Here is a 14,666-nt window from a genome sequence, read left to right as displayed (position 1 = left end):
AACAATGAGTGTCACAGAGTATGCTGCGATTTTCACAGAGAAAATGAAGCTTGTTCCTTATTTGGTTCCAAATGAAATCTCCAAGGTCAACAAGTTTGCTAATGGATTGTCAGCAGACTTTGGTCCGATGGTCAAGCAAGCGACCACTTTGAAATCCGCCGTCTGGGCAGCAAGGAATGTTGAGACCCAGATAAGGGAAAAGGGTTTAGAGAGAGCCGAAGTTGGCGAAAAGAGGAAGCTTGAAGGATCCTCGAGATCCGATAAGAAAGGGAAATTCTCAAAGCCCAACCTGGATGACCTAAAGTATGGAGCCAAGTGGTGTGAAAAGTGCAAGAAGAAGCACTTCGGAAGATGCGATGGATGAAAGAAGTAATTAAAGGTAAGCCCCGGGTCAACCCGCGCTTGTTGTTGCCTGTATAGCTTTCTAGAGTAGAGATCTAGCAACGCATTCTAAGCATGTGACCTGCTATAAGTGTGGTAGGATCAGTCACTATTCCAGAGATTGTACATTCAACAATAGGAAGTGTTACGAATGTGGAGATGGTGGGAATATGTCGAAGAACTGCCCAATGAATAACGAAGTTGCAAAGAAAAATGCGCCATCAAGCCAAAGGCAACAACATTCCAAATGATCCTCGACTAAGCAGGTGACAATGCAAGGAATCCAGAATGAAGACTTCATATTCGAAGACCGAGATATGAAGTAGCCATAGTGACATGTAGTGTAGCCTTTTAGAGGCATAGTATAGGTTGAACTTAAACGTTTATGTAATCGTTTCAAGAAATAATATAAACCTTGGTTTTGTTATCATATGTGTTAAGTTGCTATGTGAAATTCTTCTATGGTGACTTGGAAAACTACGAGACAATACTTGGGACGAGTATGAGTAGGTGTGAATGGTAGTAGAGGCATATACTACCGGAAACACAGGACTCACGCTTGGATAAGGGAAAGTCACAAGGTTACCAAGAAGCTAGTAATTGATTCCGTTTTATTCAAGTATGTCGTTACCATCGTTTCGGTAATGACTAAGAAGATGATTGTTTTTCCAACCCTAGTGGTCATATCAAATCGAGTCCGATAAAGACGAGTATGTTACATGGTTTAGAGAACCGAGATCGATGTAGCATCCGACTTAAGTCTATAGCAAGAAGTGCTACATACTAGAATGTGATTATATAACATTAGAGCATGAAGGAAGGTATATTACATTATGGAATTTGACTCTAAAAGACCTGAGTCTAAGCGTTGCAGCATACGATGAGAGGTCATTAGAATATGGTCCATCAATCTATTATGGTAATCAAAGGAAATAACTTATCTTAAGCCCGTTAAGAAGAAGAAGGAGTTTCCAAATGAGAATCAAGATTGTAACTCGAAGGTTACAATTAAAAGTCTAACATAGTATGAGGAGCAGATGCAAGATTGAGCATCGCCTACAGTCAAGAAGTCCAAGAGCTAGATACTCATTCAAAGGAACATAGAAGTTACGGTTATTACCTAGGATTAAGAGATAACATATGAGTCATTATATAGCCCTGTTTTTGTTGATGATTCCGGGACGTAATCATCCTAAGGGGGAGATAACTGTTACGCCCGCAGATTCGGGCTAGTCAATTTAGAGACGATAAGAGTCAAAAATGACTTTTTGATATAGGATTATTTAGAATAAATAATCTTATTTAAGTTTTAGTATATGTCACAAAGGTTCCGTACGTATAAAGAACACTGAAATCCGAGTTATAACGAAGAAGTTATGACCTGTTGAAGTTTCACGACAAAACCGTCATGACACCAGGAATCATAAAAAGTGAGTTTATGATAAAGTACTTTTTAGCCTTAGTGACCTAAAAGAAAGTTGTAGAGTACGTCTCCACCTACACGTGGATATAAAGAACGTCGAAAACGGAGTTCTTATGCAAAAGTTATGCAGAAACCCTTACCGCCTTAAGTCACGACATGAACATGAAGTTCACGACGTGAAATGTGTCAGGGACACTAATCGGGGCTAGAAAACACATGTTAAAGCTACGGGATGATTCATGGAAGTTCACGACGTGAACCTATCATGTTCAAGACATGAATGGGCCAAGAATAGCCTATAAATAGCAAGTTCAACCCTTTCATTCCTTAAACCATTTCTTTTCTCTCTCTCTTTCTCGTTTGCTGAAGGTGTTTCGCATCCCGAGCCTGACGATCACGGACCGTTGACCATTTTTAGTTAGATTCTATCAACTTAAGCTAATAAGGTGAGTGTATAGTTACTTTCATCTTACACATAGATATGAAGTATTTTATATATATTACGTGCTATGTGTGCATATTATCTATTTACTTGATATTTATGCTGGATGAACATTTTATACATGTTTTAGATGATTTAAACTATATACATATTTTATATCTACAAATATGTTGGGGTAAAACATGGGTAGATGAAATAGTTGGTGTGTGATGAAATAATGTGATGAGAGATAAATGATGATAGAAAGGTGATGATAATTAGATAAAGAGAGGTAGGTGATGATAATTAGGTGATGAGAGATACATGATTGTAGTAATGTGATGATAATTAGGTGATGATAGATAGATGATGATAAATAGGTGATGTAAGATGAGAGGATATATCATAACCTTGACCGGCGATGTGGCGATGTAGTCATCTACCAAAGTATAGATGACGACCACAGACTATTCTAGACAGTCATGTGGAACCACCAGCAGGCTCATAACCTGTAGTCGATGAATTATGAGTTCAGGCGATGTTGTAACTACGTATTCATGTGATGATACTCTAACCCCTATTATGAATTACGAGTTCAGGCGATGTTGTAACTATGTATTCATGCGATGATACCCTAACCATTACTAGACACGTATTGAGGGAGTAATCCCCGAATTAGTACTCTCTATGTGATGTAGGCGATGATCCTTAGGAAAAGTCCTTAGGAACAAACATATAAGGAGATGAAATGTAAGGAGATGAGAGGTAAATATGATATAGGAGATGACCTTTAGGATAATATCTTTAGGGAAGATTAAATGAAGATAATGGGGATGGGTAATTGGGTTAATTGTTTGATGATTAAACATAATAATTATATTATTGTGGGGTGAAAACCCTATGTACTCACCAGGTTTCCAAACCTGATCCACTCAATATATTTGTATCACAGGTGTCGATACGAAGCTATATTACACTGAGAGATTAAAGGAGATTTAAGTCACTAGTGTAATTAAATGTAATGTCTGTTTATGCTTATGTTTCTATATTGATGATGACAGCCCAAAGTTTTAATATAAACAAAATACATTTCTTTTGGAAATGCTTTGATAATATACTTATCATGTTTTCTAGGAACAAATTCCGCAATATATTTCTGTAAAAATATACTTTGATTATAAAATAAAGCAAAAACAAATCGGTCTTTTCTGGCCCTAAAATTGGGGATGTCACAGATCGCAACGCATACACCCGTGTTTTCCGCAATATGTGATCTTTGAGATTAGACTCTGATATTTGTTTTAATTGAAATGTTCTTCCTTGTATTAAACAAAATTTCAAAAGAGTTTTGGTTATAATAAAAATGAAAATTTTACCTTGGAATTTTGGGTCATTACAAGTCAGCCGTTCTAAAAAAAATCATTTCAATTGTATTCTATGTTTAATTTTGTTTGTTACAGTGATAATAAGTTCATTGCAATTTTTATAGCTAGTAAGTTCATTGCTATTTTTTTTATAATAATGTTAGTTGCTATATTTTAACTGAGAATAAGTTCATTGCTATTATAATCATACATTATAATCATACATGGAAATTGCTGAATATAAAGTTCAATATTGTTTGCACATCAATTTGAATTCCTATAATAAACTATTTAGTCATAACTCATGCAATAACCTTGTAATAATTCTTATGTCAAAAAACCTAATTGTTGAAAAAACAGGTGTCATGCCTATTATCATATCCTAATTTGTGCCCCATATCCATAGAACATGATTGTATTCGCAAAACTGGGTCATATATTTTAGGGTGTAAGTGAGCCGAGCTGCTCGAGTGCTACTCAGGATCGACTCGTTAAAAGTTCAACTCGAGATCGAATTAAACGAGCCCGAGTCGAGCTCAAGTCTAAATATGAGTCTCGTTTATTAAACGAGCTTGAGCCAAGCTTCAATCAGTGAGCTCGCGAGTATTAGTAAATAGACTTTTTAATGAACTTGAACCGAGCCTAAACTTATTTAGGGTCATCGTACTAAAAATGAGATGATTTCGATGCCAAGCCGAGCCTGTACAATTCTTCATGAGGTCGAGCTAAGCTCAGTGCAATAAAGTCGAATAGAGCCAAGCTCGAGCTCGAGACCCTCATAACTTAAACGATTCCGAGTCTAGACTAGCCCAGCTCGGGCTCAACTCAGCTTGTTTACACCCCTAATATAATTATATGGCTAAAAGATATGGTTGTAGCAATAGAAACTAGGTCCTATATGGCGAGTTCTATGTAACTTTCTAATAATACATGTAATCTTGTTATAATGTTTATCATATAAGAACTAACAGTGTCTTTGTAATTTCACATATACAAACTACACTTAAATATACAAAATACAATCATTTTGACTTTTGAACAAACTTTAAAATGAAGATTAGGGGCGGAACACAAGCATTAAATTTGGAGGGGCCGAAACCAAAATTTTAAACAATAACCATATAAAGATGTTTATGAATTATTTTTTTCATGTTAATGTATACTATATAAGGAAATTAACTAATATATAACATATAGTAGAATAAAATAATAATTATCAAATAGATATTATCAAACAATTTGTTTTTTTTTTACAAAAAAACATGCTAAAAACACAAAATAAAATTAAAAATAAACAAATAATAAAGTTCATTTCTAGGTTTATGAATTAAAAAACTTATACTTTAATAATTAACCTAAATACTTAATACAAATCAATAAAGTGTATATTTATATTTTTTTTTATAATATATTGATTAACAAAGATAAATATGTTTATAAGTTAATCAAACTAATTTCAAAAATCAACATTATTAAATAAGATATGTAATAAAATTATTGTAAATATACAATATAAACAAATAACAAATATAACTATATCATACTACTCACATACAACAACACATTAACATTACCTTTTACTATATTTATAGCACGACTTTTTTAATCTTGTGATTTCCTTTCTACCTCCTTAACTTTATTTTGTATACTGTTCGTATGTTCTACTTCTATGTTACTCCTTTATCCCATTTTCAGTATTTGACTGGTTACATTACCGCCTTTTAAGAATAATTCCCTTTTATTTAGCCATGATCTTTTGATCATTTGTTTCTTCTCCTTTTTATCTTTTTTTTTATTATTCTTACCGAGGGGCCAATGGTAAATGATACATATATAATTTTTGTAAAGAAAATCTACTTGGTCAAGAGTCAAGACTATAACATTAGGTAAAATAACGCACGGGCCATGGCCCCCTAGGTCGTTTAAGGGTTCCCCCTTTGATGGAGATGCTCTTGTATTCATTTAGAGGGTTGGGTGTGGGCAACACCCACCTTCGTTTTTGTGAGGTGGCATTACAAAAACGCCGTGACCACGCCAAAACACCGCCCTCCCTATTTCGTTTTCGTCCGTTATCTTTGTTTTCTTTGCCCACCGTTGCCTCCACAACGATGTGTAACGCCATTTTCTTCTCTCTCCACCTCTTTTTTCCCTCTAGGCTGATGTGACCCATTCAACGGGGTTGCCCATACAGAGCAACCTTATAGAAGAGTTCGAACATAAAATTGGTTAAGGACGGATATTTATAGCACAACTTTTTTAATCTTGTGATTTCCTTTCTACCTCCTTAACTTTATTTTGTATACCGTTCGTATGTTCTACTTCTATGTTACTCCTTTATCCCATTTTCAGTATTTGACAGGTTACATTACCGCCTTTTAAGAATAATTCCCTTTTATTTAGCTAATGATCTTTTGATCGTTTGTTTCTTCTCCTTTTTATCTTTTTTTCTTATTATTTTTACCGAGGGGCCAATGGTAAATGATACATATATAATTTTTGTAAAGAAAATCTACTTGGTCAAGCGTCAAGACTATAACATTAGGTAAAAAAACGCACGGGCCATGGCCCCCTAGGTCGTTTAAGGTTTCCCCCTCTGACGGAGATGCTCTTATATTCATTTAGAGGGTTGGGTGTGGGCAACACCCACCTTCGTTTTTGTGAGGTGGCATTACAAAAACGCCGTGACCACGCCAAAACACCGCCCTCCCTATTTCGTTTTCGCCCGTTATCTTTGTTTTCTTTGCCCACCGTTGCCTCCACAATGATGTGTAACGCCATTTTCTTCTCTCTCCACCTCTTTTTTTCCCTCTAGGTTGATGTGACCCATTCAACGGGGTTGCCCGTACAGAGCAGCCTTATAGAAGAGTTCGAACATAAAATAGATTTATTGCTATAGTTTTTTAAGAAATAGAAGAATCAAACGAAGTAAACACAGAAAAAGTTTTCAGATCATTCTTTAACCTAGCTAGGTGCTTCACATGTCGCAATGTTTTTATTAGAAAACTGGTATACTTTGTGGGTGCCTAAAGGAATTCTTGGGATCAACTTTGGCCTTGATTCGAATCAACTTCTTGAAATTATTCCTTTTCCAGTACCTCTCGCCCCAAACACTAGCTTCTTCATAATTATCACTTCCAACACCCAAATCAAGATCCACATAATTAGCATACGCCTCCCTCGGGTTATTTGACACATAAGGCGTTAATAACTTCTCCAAGCTTTCCAGCCAAGCTATCCGACTGAGAGATATAGGGGTTGTGTCTGAAGATTGATCGAAAAAATTAACAGTCTTGAGCACTTGGTACAACACCCCAACTCTATGAGGATACGGAATTGCTGTCTCTGAGTAATCAGCCATTCTTCCACCAAGAGGATTGATCATCAGAAGGGCTGATTCATCATTTTCGAAAAGCTTTCTCCATATCTTTTTTAGTCCGCTTATGGGGATCGGTGTCCTAACATAGTCCGATTTACTTTTGTTGTCCAGCTTGGCTATGGCAGATCTGTTCGTGAGAATCTCTGTTGATGTAGAGCTTGGCAAGCCCTAAAACATAAGGGTTGACTGAACGGTTTTTACTTCTTGACAAATCTCTCGTATAACACCGAGCTCAGGAAAATTTTGATCCAACAGTGGAAGCAATGTGTCGATTGTTCCCTGATAAATTCCTTCAAACATAATCCGTATAGTTTTCTTGGTGGTGTTGCTGATATATTCGCCAAAAACCTGAGTTCTTATGTGCAAATTTCTATCAATAGAAGGTGCAACGTATTGGTATTTATGGAAAATTTCAGTTGCGCCTTCTTCCAAAGTCTTATTCAGTATAAAGACAGTTACTCTTTCTGGAACTGGAACCAACTGCAGCTTCCATGCAAGAACTATTCCAAAACTTGAAGCGCCACCTCCTCGAATCGCCCAAAACAAATCTTCACCCATCGACATCCTATTAAGAATATTTCCATTGACATCCATGAAACGAACATCCAAAACATTATCAGCAGCAGTACCATGTTTTCTCATTAGGTTTCCATAGCCACCACCGCCTATGTACCCGCCAAAACCCACCGTCGGACAAACACCTGCCGGGAAATACAAGGTGTCGGTCTTTTGAGAAATACTGTAATAGAGATCACCAACCACGGCGCCTGCCTGGACCCATGCAAGCCTGTTTGGTACGTCAACTTCTATAGACCTCATGTTGGTGAAATCAATCATAGCAAAGGGAACATCAGCAGTGTACGAGAGGCCCTCGAAGTCGTGGCCCCCGCTTCTGATTCTGATCTCGTAGCCATGTTTCTTGGCGCAATATAGAGCTGTTTGGATAAGGGTCTCTTCCACTGGTGTCACGATGACTGATGGTTTAGGAGTTGAGGGTTTAATGAACCTTGTGTTTTGTACTGCGACTTGCCAAATGGGTAAGAAAGAAGTATTGACAGGAGTGAAAATGAGTTGAGAGATGGAAGTGACATTGTTGGAATTGAATTGTATGCAACTTATCATGAGATTTTCAGAACCTGGTGTTACATCAAGGGAATGAAAGGTTTCCCAAGAAACAGAAAAGGAGAGAGTTAGAACCAAGAGGAAGACACAGGAGCTTAGTTGTGACTTTTTCATGTTCTCATGCATGGGTGGCCTTGATTATTAACAATCATGTATTTAAATAGAGTACGGAGCATAGAAGTAACCTCAAAAAGTGATTATAAAATGGTGACGGAAATGGATTGGAAAAACCATGGAAAGAGGATGGTGAATTCAAATATATATATATATATATATATATATATATATATATATATATATATATATATATATATATATATATATATATATATAGGAAATGAATAGGTAATGAAGTAGTTTGTTCATAAGCACAAAAACAGACTAAATGTAATTCTCGTCAATAACAAGAAATATATATATATATATATATATATATATATATATATATATATATATATATATATATATATATATATATATATATATATATATATATATATATATATATATATATATATATATATTAGCGGTCTGGCCAAGTGACGGGTGCGAATAGTTTTTTTTTTCAGAAATTAGTTTGTAGAGGCGATTAATTCTTTTACGCAAATAGTTACTACATCAAAATATTTATCAATAAAAGTCATGCTAATAAATACGAAATCAATAAGGAAAAAAAGAGTTAGGATTGTTTACAAATGTGTACAAACAAATGATTGATTGTAAATTAGTAATCGTGCATCACTTCTTTATATTTTTGTATTGCTATATCCGGCCATTTGGACAATGCCAGAAAAAGTTGGTCATGCAAGAAAACCGATTTTGGAAGATAAACCTACATTTAGAATTGATTGTTATGAGTTTTATTAATTGTCATTGCAAAACATAATTAAACTAGAATTTTTTTTCTCTTTTGCTTGAATGGGAACATGTTATCTTCATACAGACATAAAGGAATGATGATGAAGTTGTTAAAAGTGTTGAAGACAACGTTCAATATTTTAAGCCATGATGAAGTCGTATGTTCGCATCCGAAATCACAAAAATACATACAAAGAGAACGTGAAGTTGTCCACCAACATTTTAATTATTATTTTTTTTTGTATTTTTAAGTTTTTATGTTTATAATTTCTTACTAAATATTTTTTATTTTATCTAATAAAATTCTAAGTTTTTATTAAATTAAGTTGTTTAAATAAATTTACAAAATAAATGTGACATGTCATAGTGACCGATCTTTGCCTATGACAAGAAATAATAAAAATATTGTAAAAATAAGATCATGTTTAGGTGGTGCTGATATAGTAGACAAAATAAATGGCAACCATGACACCATTCATTTCAAGCTAAGCAATTAGTATGTTCTCTCTTTAAATATTATATGATAAATAATAATAAAAATAAAATCTTACTTGACTTGGACTCAAATTCACTAAATGAAATAATTTGTAAACTTCTCTTTAAGAACTAGATGAGGAACCTGTTTTGCGGGGATGGTTTTGGACAGTTCCGATCATTTTGGCCACTTCTTGTTTGTTATCGATAGAAAAGATTACATATTATTTTGGAGTAAATATAGAGACTGTAATCCACTTAAAAAATCAATCAAAACGACATAAAATTCCTAAAATACAAATTGATCAAAATTAAAAGTACGACCTTTTTACCTGCAATTTATACTAATAAAAAATACATATACTCAATATTAAATCTGAGAAAATGTTTTATGAAGTTTATCAAGAATTATTATGGCCGTAACTTTTAAGTGCAATTAAGGAAATATGAAGTATGTTTTGTGGATAACTTTCCAAGATTTTGTTGTACAATTGGCTTCGACCCCTTGAGATTAATTATGACATTCAATATCAAAATGTAGGTTGTAGGTTGGTTGCTATTATGGGTAAGTAAATAAAGTATGTTTCCTATATTGGTAAAAAGAGTGAAGTACAGTGCTATTTCCTGATATTTAACATATACCCTTTTGAAACCTACCATCTCAGATGATTGGGAACTTAAGAGTGAAACTATTACTCCATTTATTTTTTTCAATCCAATCCATTTGTTCTGGTCACTTTATGCTTACATATAGTTTTAGAAGATAAAAAATTAAAAAAAAAGTCATGTTTTGAGATGGGATTATGATGATTAGAAATAAAAAGAAAGTCAAGCCATTTGTAAAGTGTATATCTTGATTGGTGAGATAATTCTAAAATAAAATTTCAAATCTGATTGTCCTACACACCACCATGATAAATAGAAGATAGCTAGCCACTTGGTCGGTCTACCAGGCATATGTTCAGCTCTATTAGCTTAGGTTCAGCTGTATTAGCTCTCTGTACACCAGATCCCTGGAAAATTTATATATGATATAAATGCCTATGGGAGATAAATATACAGATAAAGATTGTACTCATTTATTAAAGAAGAATGAATGTAATTCACTTACAGAAGGTGTGCTAATTGTTTGTGACAGTAGTAGAAAGTTTGTTGCTCAAATGAAGAATTGAAGAAAACGGATGAATACCTGTAATAAAAAGAAAAAGAAAAAGAGATTGATTCAACTAAAAAGAATGAGAAATTAATCACTAAATGCAACTAACTTGAACATAAAAACTGTATTTCAAATAAAAAAAATCCATTATGATAAGGATTTTCATTTTAATTTTCATGGGATATCTTTCATTTTTACGACCGTCGAGTCAGTACACCACTACATGGTATTACAAATACAAATCTCTTTGAATGGATATTTAGTGAAAGCATGGCAACATGCTCACCGAAACTCTTGATTTTCGGTGCCAAAGGAATCGATGATGACTGATAACAACAATTAAATTAAAAAAAAAGGAATAATAAAACCAAGGTTGGACCCATCTACGTAGGCCAGGTGAAGTGTACATATTTGAGTTACTTTTTTTTAGATATGAAAATATATATATTAAAAACAATACACTAACAATTAGTATAAGTTTAGACAGTTGATGTTATCGTTTTATTTTGTTAAATTGTTATAGTAAGTGGTAACACATATAAATAAAATACTTCTTACTCAAATTTAACTGTTAAAAGAAAAGAATAAATATTAATTGGTGAGCAAAAAGTCATAACTAACCTCCAAATATTTGTCGGCCATTGGCCTTGAACAACCTGATTTCAAAATGAACCCCCACCATATCACCGACCGTTTGCCTAAAGGAAGCAAATACATGATTGGGTTATCCTACAAAACTGCTAATGTATTTACCATATTGTAAGAAATATAAGCTTAATCCAAGAAGAAGAGATTGATGATACAGTTTCCCAAGTAGAAACACACTCTTGACCGGATTTTTTATTGAGAAATCTTGTCGAGCAGCTGGTCTTCAAAACTTAAGCACAAAGAACAGAATCAATAAGATTAAAAAACACTAAAAATTATGAAATTGAGAAACAAATGATGGAATCAACCTGCTACTACACTCTTTCATGTCTTCCTTCACCTTTTGTCTCCCCCCAAACCAAATTAGCTGATGGCAGTTGGGTGAATGACCGTCCGTTGCAACAACAACTCCAAAAAGCATATCTATAGAGCTATTATCTCTCCTTTGACTCAATTCCAAAAGCTCATCAAAACTGAAAGAACAATGTTATTGTGAGACGAAATGCCTACCCAAATAAACAAAAGACACACACCAATCATAAACCTGCTGCGAGACGAAATAACTCCAAAATTCCAAGTAAACCCCAAGCAAACCCCAAAAGCCCCAAGAACGAGATATAAACTCCAAGTTAAGCCACATTACCATAAATTTGAAATGGGAGACATACACCAGATGGACCAGTCAATCTTGCAAAAATTAGACCTATTCGTAATCTAATTAATTGTGTTCAGACATACATCATCCTCCATCATCATAATTGCTCGCCTTTCAATTGTAAAAATGATAACATTTCTTTTGTTTCCAAATTGCCCATAAGTTGGAGTACATAAGAGATAATTGTAGTTTTTGATTCCTTTTGTTCCTAATCACAATGTTCAATATTTACAATACTTCATGTAACTCCCTTTTTCCAATCGTTTCATAATTTGGGGCCATGACCTGAAGATCAGTTATCATAAGGCTTTGGGCCTTGTGGAAAGAGAGATTTAGACCCCTTTGGATGTAGATAATGTAGATTAGGTGATCGAGAGTTCGGTTTGTGTTTTGGATCCTAAAGATCATCGAAAATGGTTATCAGACGAAGAAGTTATGGCCTTTGGAAGATAGAGTGATTTTGGCTCAGTCGGGTATGATAGGCGTACCAGGCAGGGAAGACCGGAGTGTGCCATTGAGTATGCTTGGCGCACCTGTAGTATGATGGGCGTACTCAAATCAGGTTCAAACCCTAATTTAGAGTCTTGGACACTATTTAAATGCCTTAACTTATGTTCAAACCCTATTATCTCCATCCTCCATCAACCTTTACCCTAAAATCAAAACCCTAGCATTCATTTGAGTATTATTGAGGATTTTAAGTGATCTGGAGTGTTTTTGGTACACATTGAAGAGGAGGGAGCTCATTAGAGAAGTATTGGTTAGCTTGAAACTTGTATATCTAGACTTTGTGCATCTTGATCTATCTTCTAGAGGTATAAAGCTTCAAACTTTATGGTTCTTTAGTGTAGATCTAGTTATGGGTTTTGATAAGCATGTTTTGGTCCCAGAGCTTGAATTTGTGAGTAGAATTTACTCTAAAACCTTTAGACTTCATATCTTGGCATTTCGAAGCTTGTTATGTGATAAAAATCGGATCTTTGGGGGTTGAAGTTCACCCATGCATGAGTTGTTGGCCATTTTGTGAAAGTATGATGATAAATCTAGAATTTGGACGTCTTGAAGCCTCAGGCTTAAAGCTATCGACTTTATGGATTAAGACCTTAGTTAGAAATAGATTTGAGGTGTGTAAATTAATGTCTTAACGTATTAAGCTCCTTTGGTTGAGTTATTGGACATCTGATGAGTATTTTCGGCATACGTATGTATACGCTCAGCGTAGTGCATGGAGTCCCTATCTGTAAGCATGGAAGAGTTGTACTTTGCACATCAGCAGGTAGTACGCGTGGCGTACCAATCTGGTACACATGGCGTACTCCTAGAAAGATCATTATAGGCCTTTTGGGCCTTGGGTCTTTTGATGGTTGGGCCATGAGATGTTGGGTCATATGTGGGAAGGGTAAGATGGTATTTTACCCATTGGAAGGATCGGATATGGATTGGACCTTGGATTTTGGGAATTGTCTAAATTATTGACCGGTGTAATCTGGTTGTGTTCAGTGTGAGGATCTCGGATGCAGCAACGTGAGTGTTTTAATTATCTTGGATTGAGGTGAGTCTCCTCACTATACCCGTGGGTCGAAGGCACCAATGTTGGCCTACTAGGATCTGTTAAGTAGTTGTCTTCGTGACTCTTGCATGGTATCTTGGGCTAGACCTATTGTATGACGAGCTAGGTGTCACACCCTCGAACCGTGATAACAAACGGCGAAAACATCTGGGGGTTGATGACGTCATGCGTAGTATCATAATAATTGCATCATAGTAATCAAAGTAAACACTATCATTACATTACAATTTGAAAATTTACATTTGTTTGAAAACATAGTATGTACTCATTAGTATATAACAAAAGTAAAAGACGCCACTCTAACGTGCTCCGTCTTCTCCAAAAGTTGGAAAGGATATCTGTTTATCGTTGTCTTGAGAATACAAGCGATTTTGAAAATGTATTAGCATAAAGCTAGTGAGTTCATAAGCATGTTTTTGTATTGAAAACTAGTCACTGAATTTGTACAAATGATTTCTTTTCATTATAAGTAAAATATTGTTTGTATCGAAACCCTGGTCAATCACCAGTAAGTAAGATGTGTTACGTTTGAAAACTCTGGCTACCACCAGTAAGTGATGTATGTTCTGTTGAAAGCCCTGACTATCACTAGTTTGTAAGGTATTTTTATTACTTAAAATAAAACCAAAGGTTGTATCCCAGGAATACCCTCCAGTGTAGTAAGTAGGTAGTCTTATTAATTAAAATAAAACTATTGAAGAAGGAAAATCCCGTGAACAAAGGTTAGTTGATACTATTATGAGTTTGTATAACCATGTTAATATGACTGATGACCTCCATGACATTTCTTCAGGCGTCAGATGTTACATAATTTGTCACCCCATGCATGCCTGCCTAACTGTAGCTAACAGTTCAGGTGTGGGATTGTCGGTCCCAAATATATCTATTCACAAATCTCACACTCTCCCTCTAGGAGACTCAGGTTATACTAAAAGTACAGGATTTACCAGTACCCCGAAAGGTACTATGAAGAAGGTCTCACAATCCTGTATTAACTAGTTTACGTGTTGTTCTATTGTTCTCGTGTTCGAAATCATTTGTATACGATGTAGAATATAAATAATTATACGTAAAATAATTATTTAATGAGTTATTCTGTTATCTGTATGTAATAATGGATAAACTAAATCTGTCATAGTTTATGTGTTTGACTTCGTACGTAGTTTGAATTTGTAAAACCGGTAATGAATTCCCCAAACTATACCTATTATAGTTTGA

General features: G+C 34.8%; 1 pseudogene; it reads right to left on the bottom strand.

Moving 5' to 3' along the window:
• Nucleotides 1-6,584: 6,584 nt before the first annotated feature.
• Nucleotides 6,585-8,201, bottom strand: LOC145090360 (tetrahydroberberine oxidase pseudogene; annotated as a pseudogene).
• Nucleotides 8,202-14,666: the final 6,465 nt, after the last annotated feature.

Source organism: Lactuca serriola, chromosome 2, assembly GCF_051521515.1.
Source record: "Lactuca serriola cultivar US96UC23 chromosome 2, Lser_US96UC23_V15, whole genome shotgun sequence".
NCBI classification, from domain to species: domain Eukaryota; kingdom Viridiplantae; phylum Streptophyta; class Magnoliopsida; order Asterales; family Asteraceae; genus Lactuca; species Lactuca serriola.
Note: the sequence above shows the minus strand (reverse complement) of the source record. Positions and strands in the feature narration are given on the sequence as shown.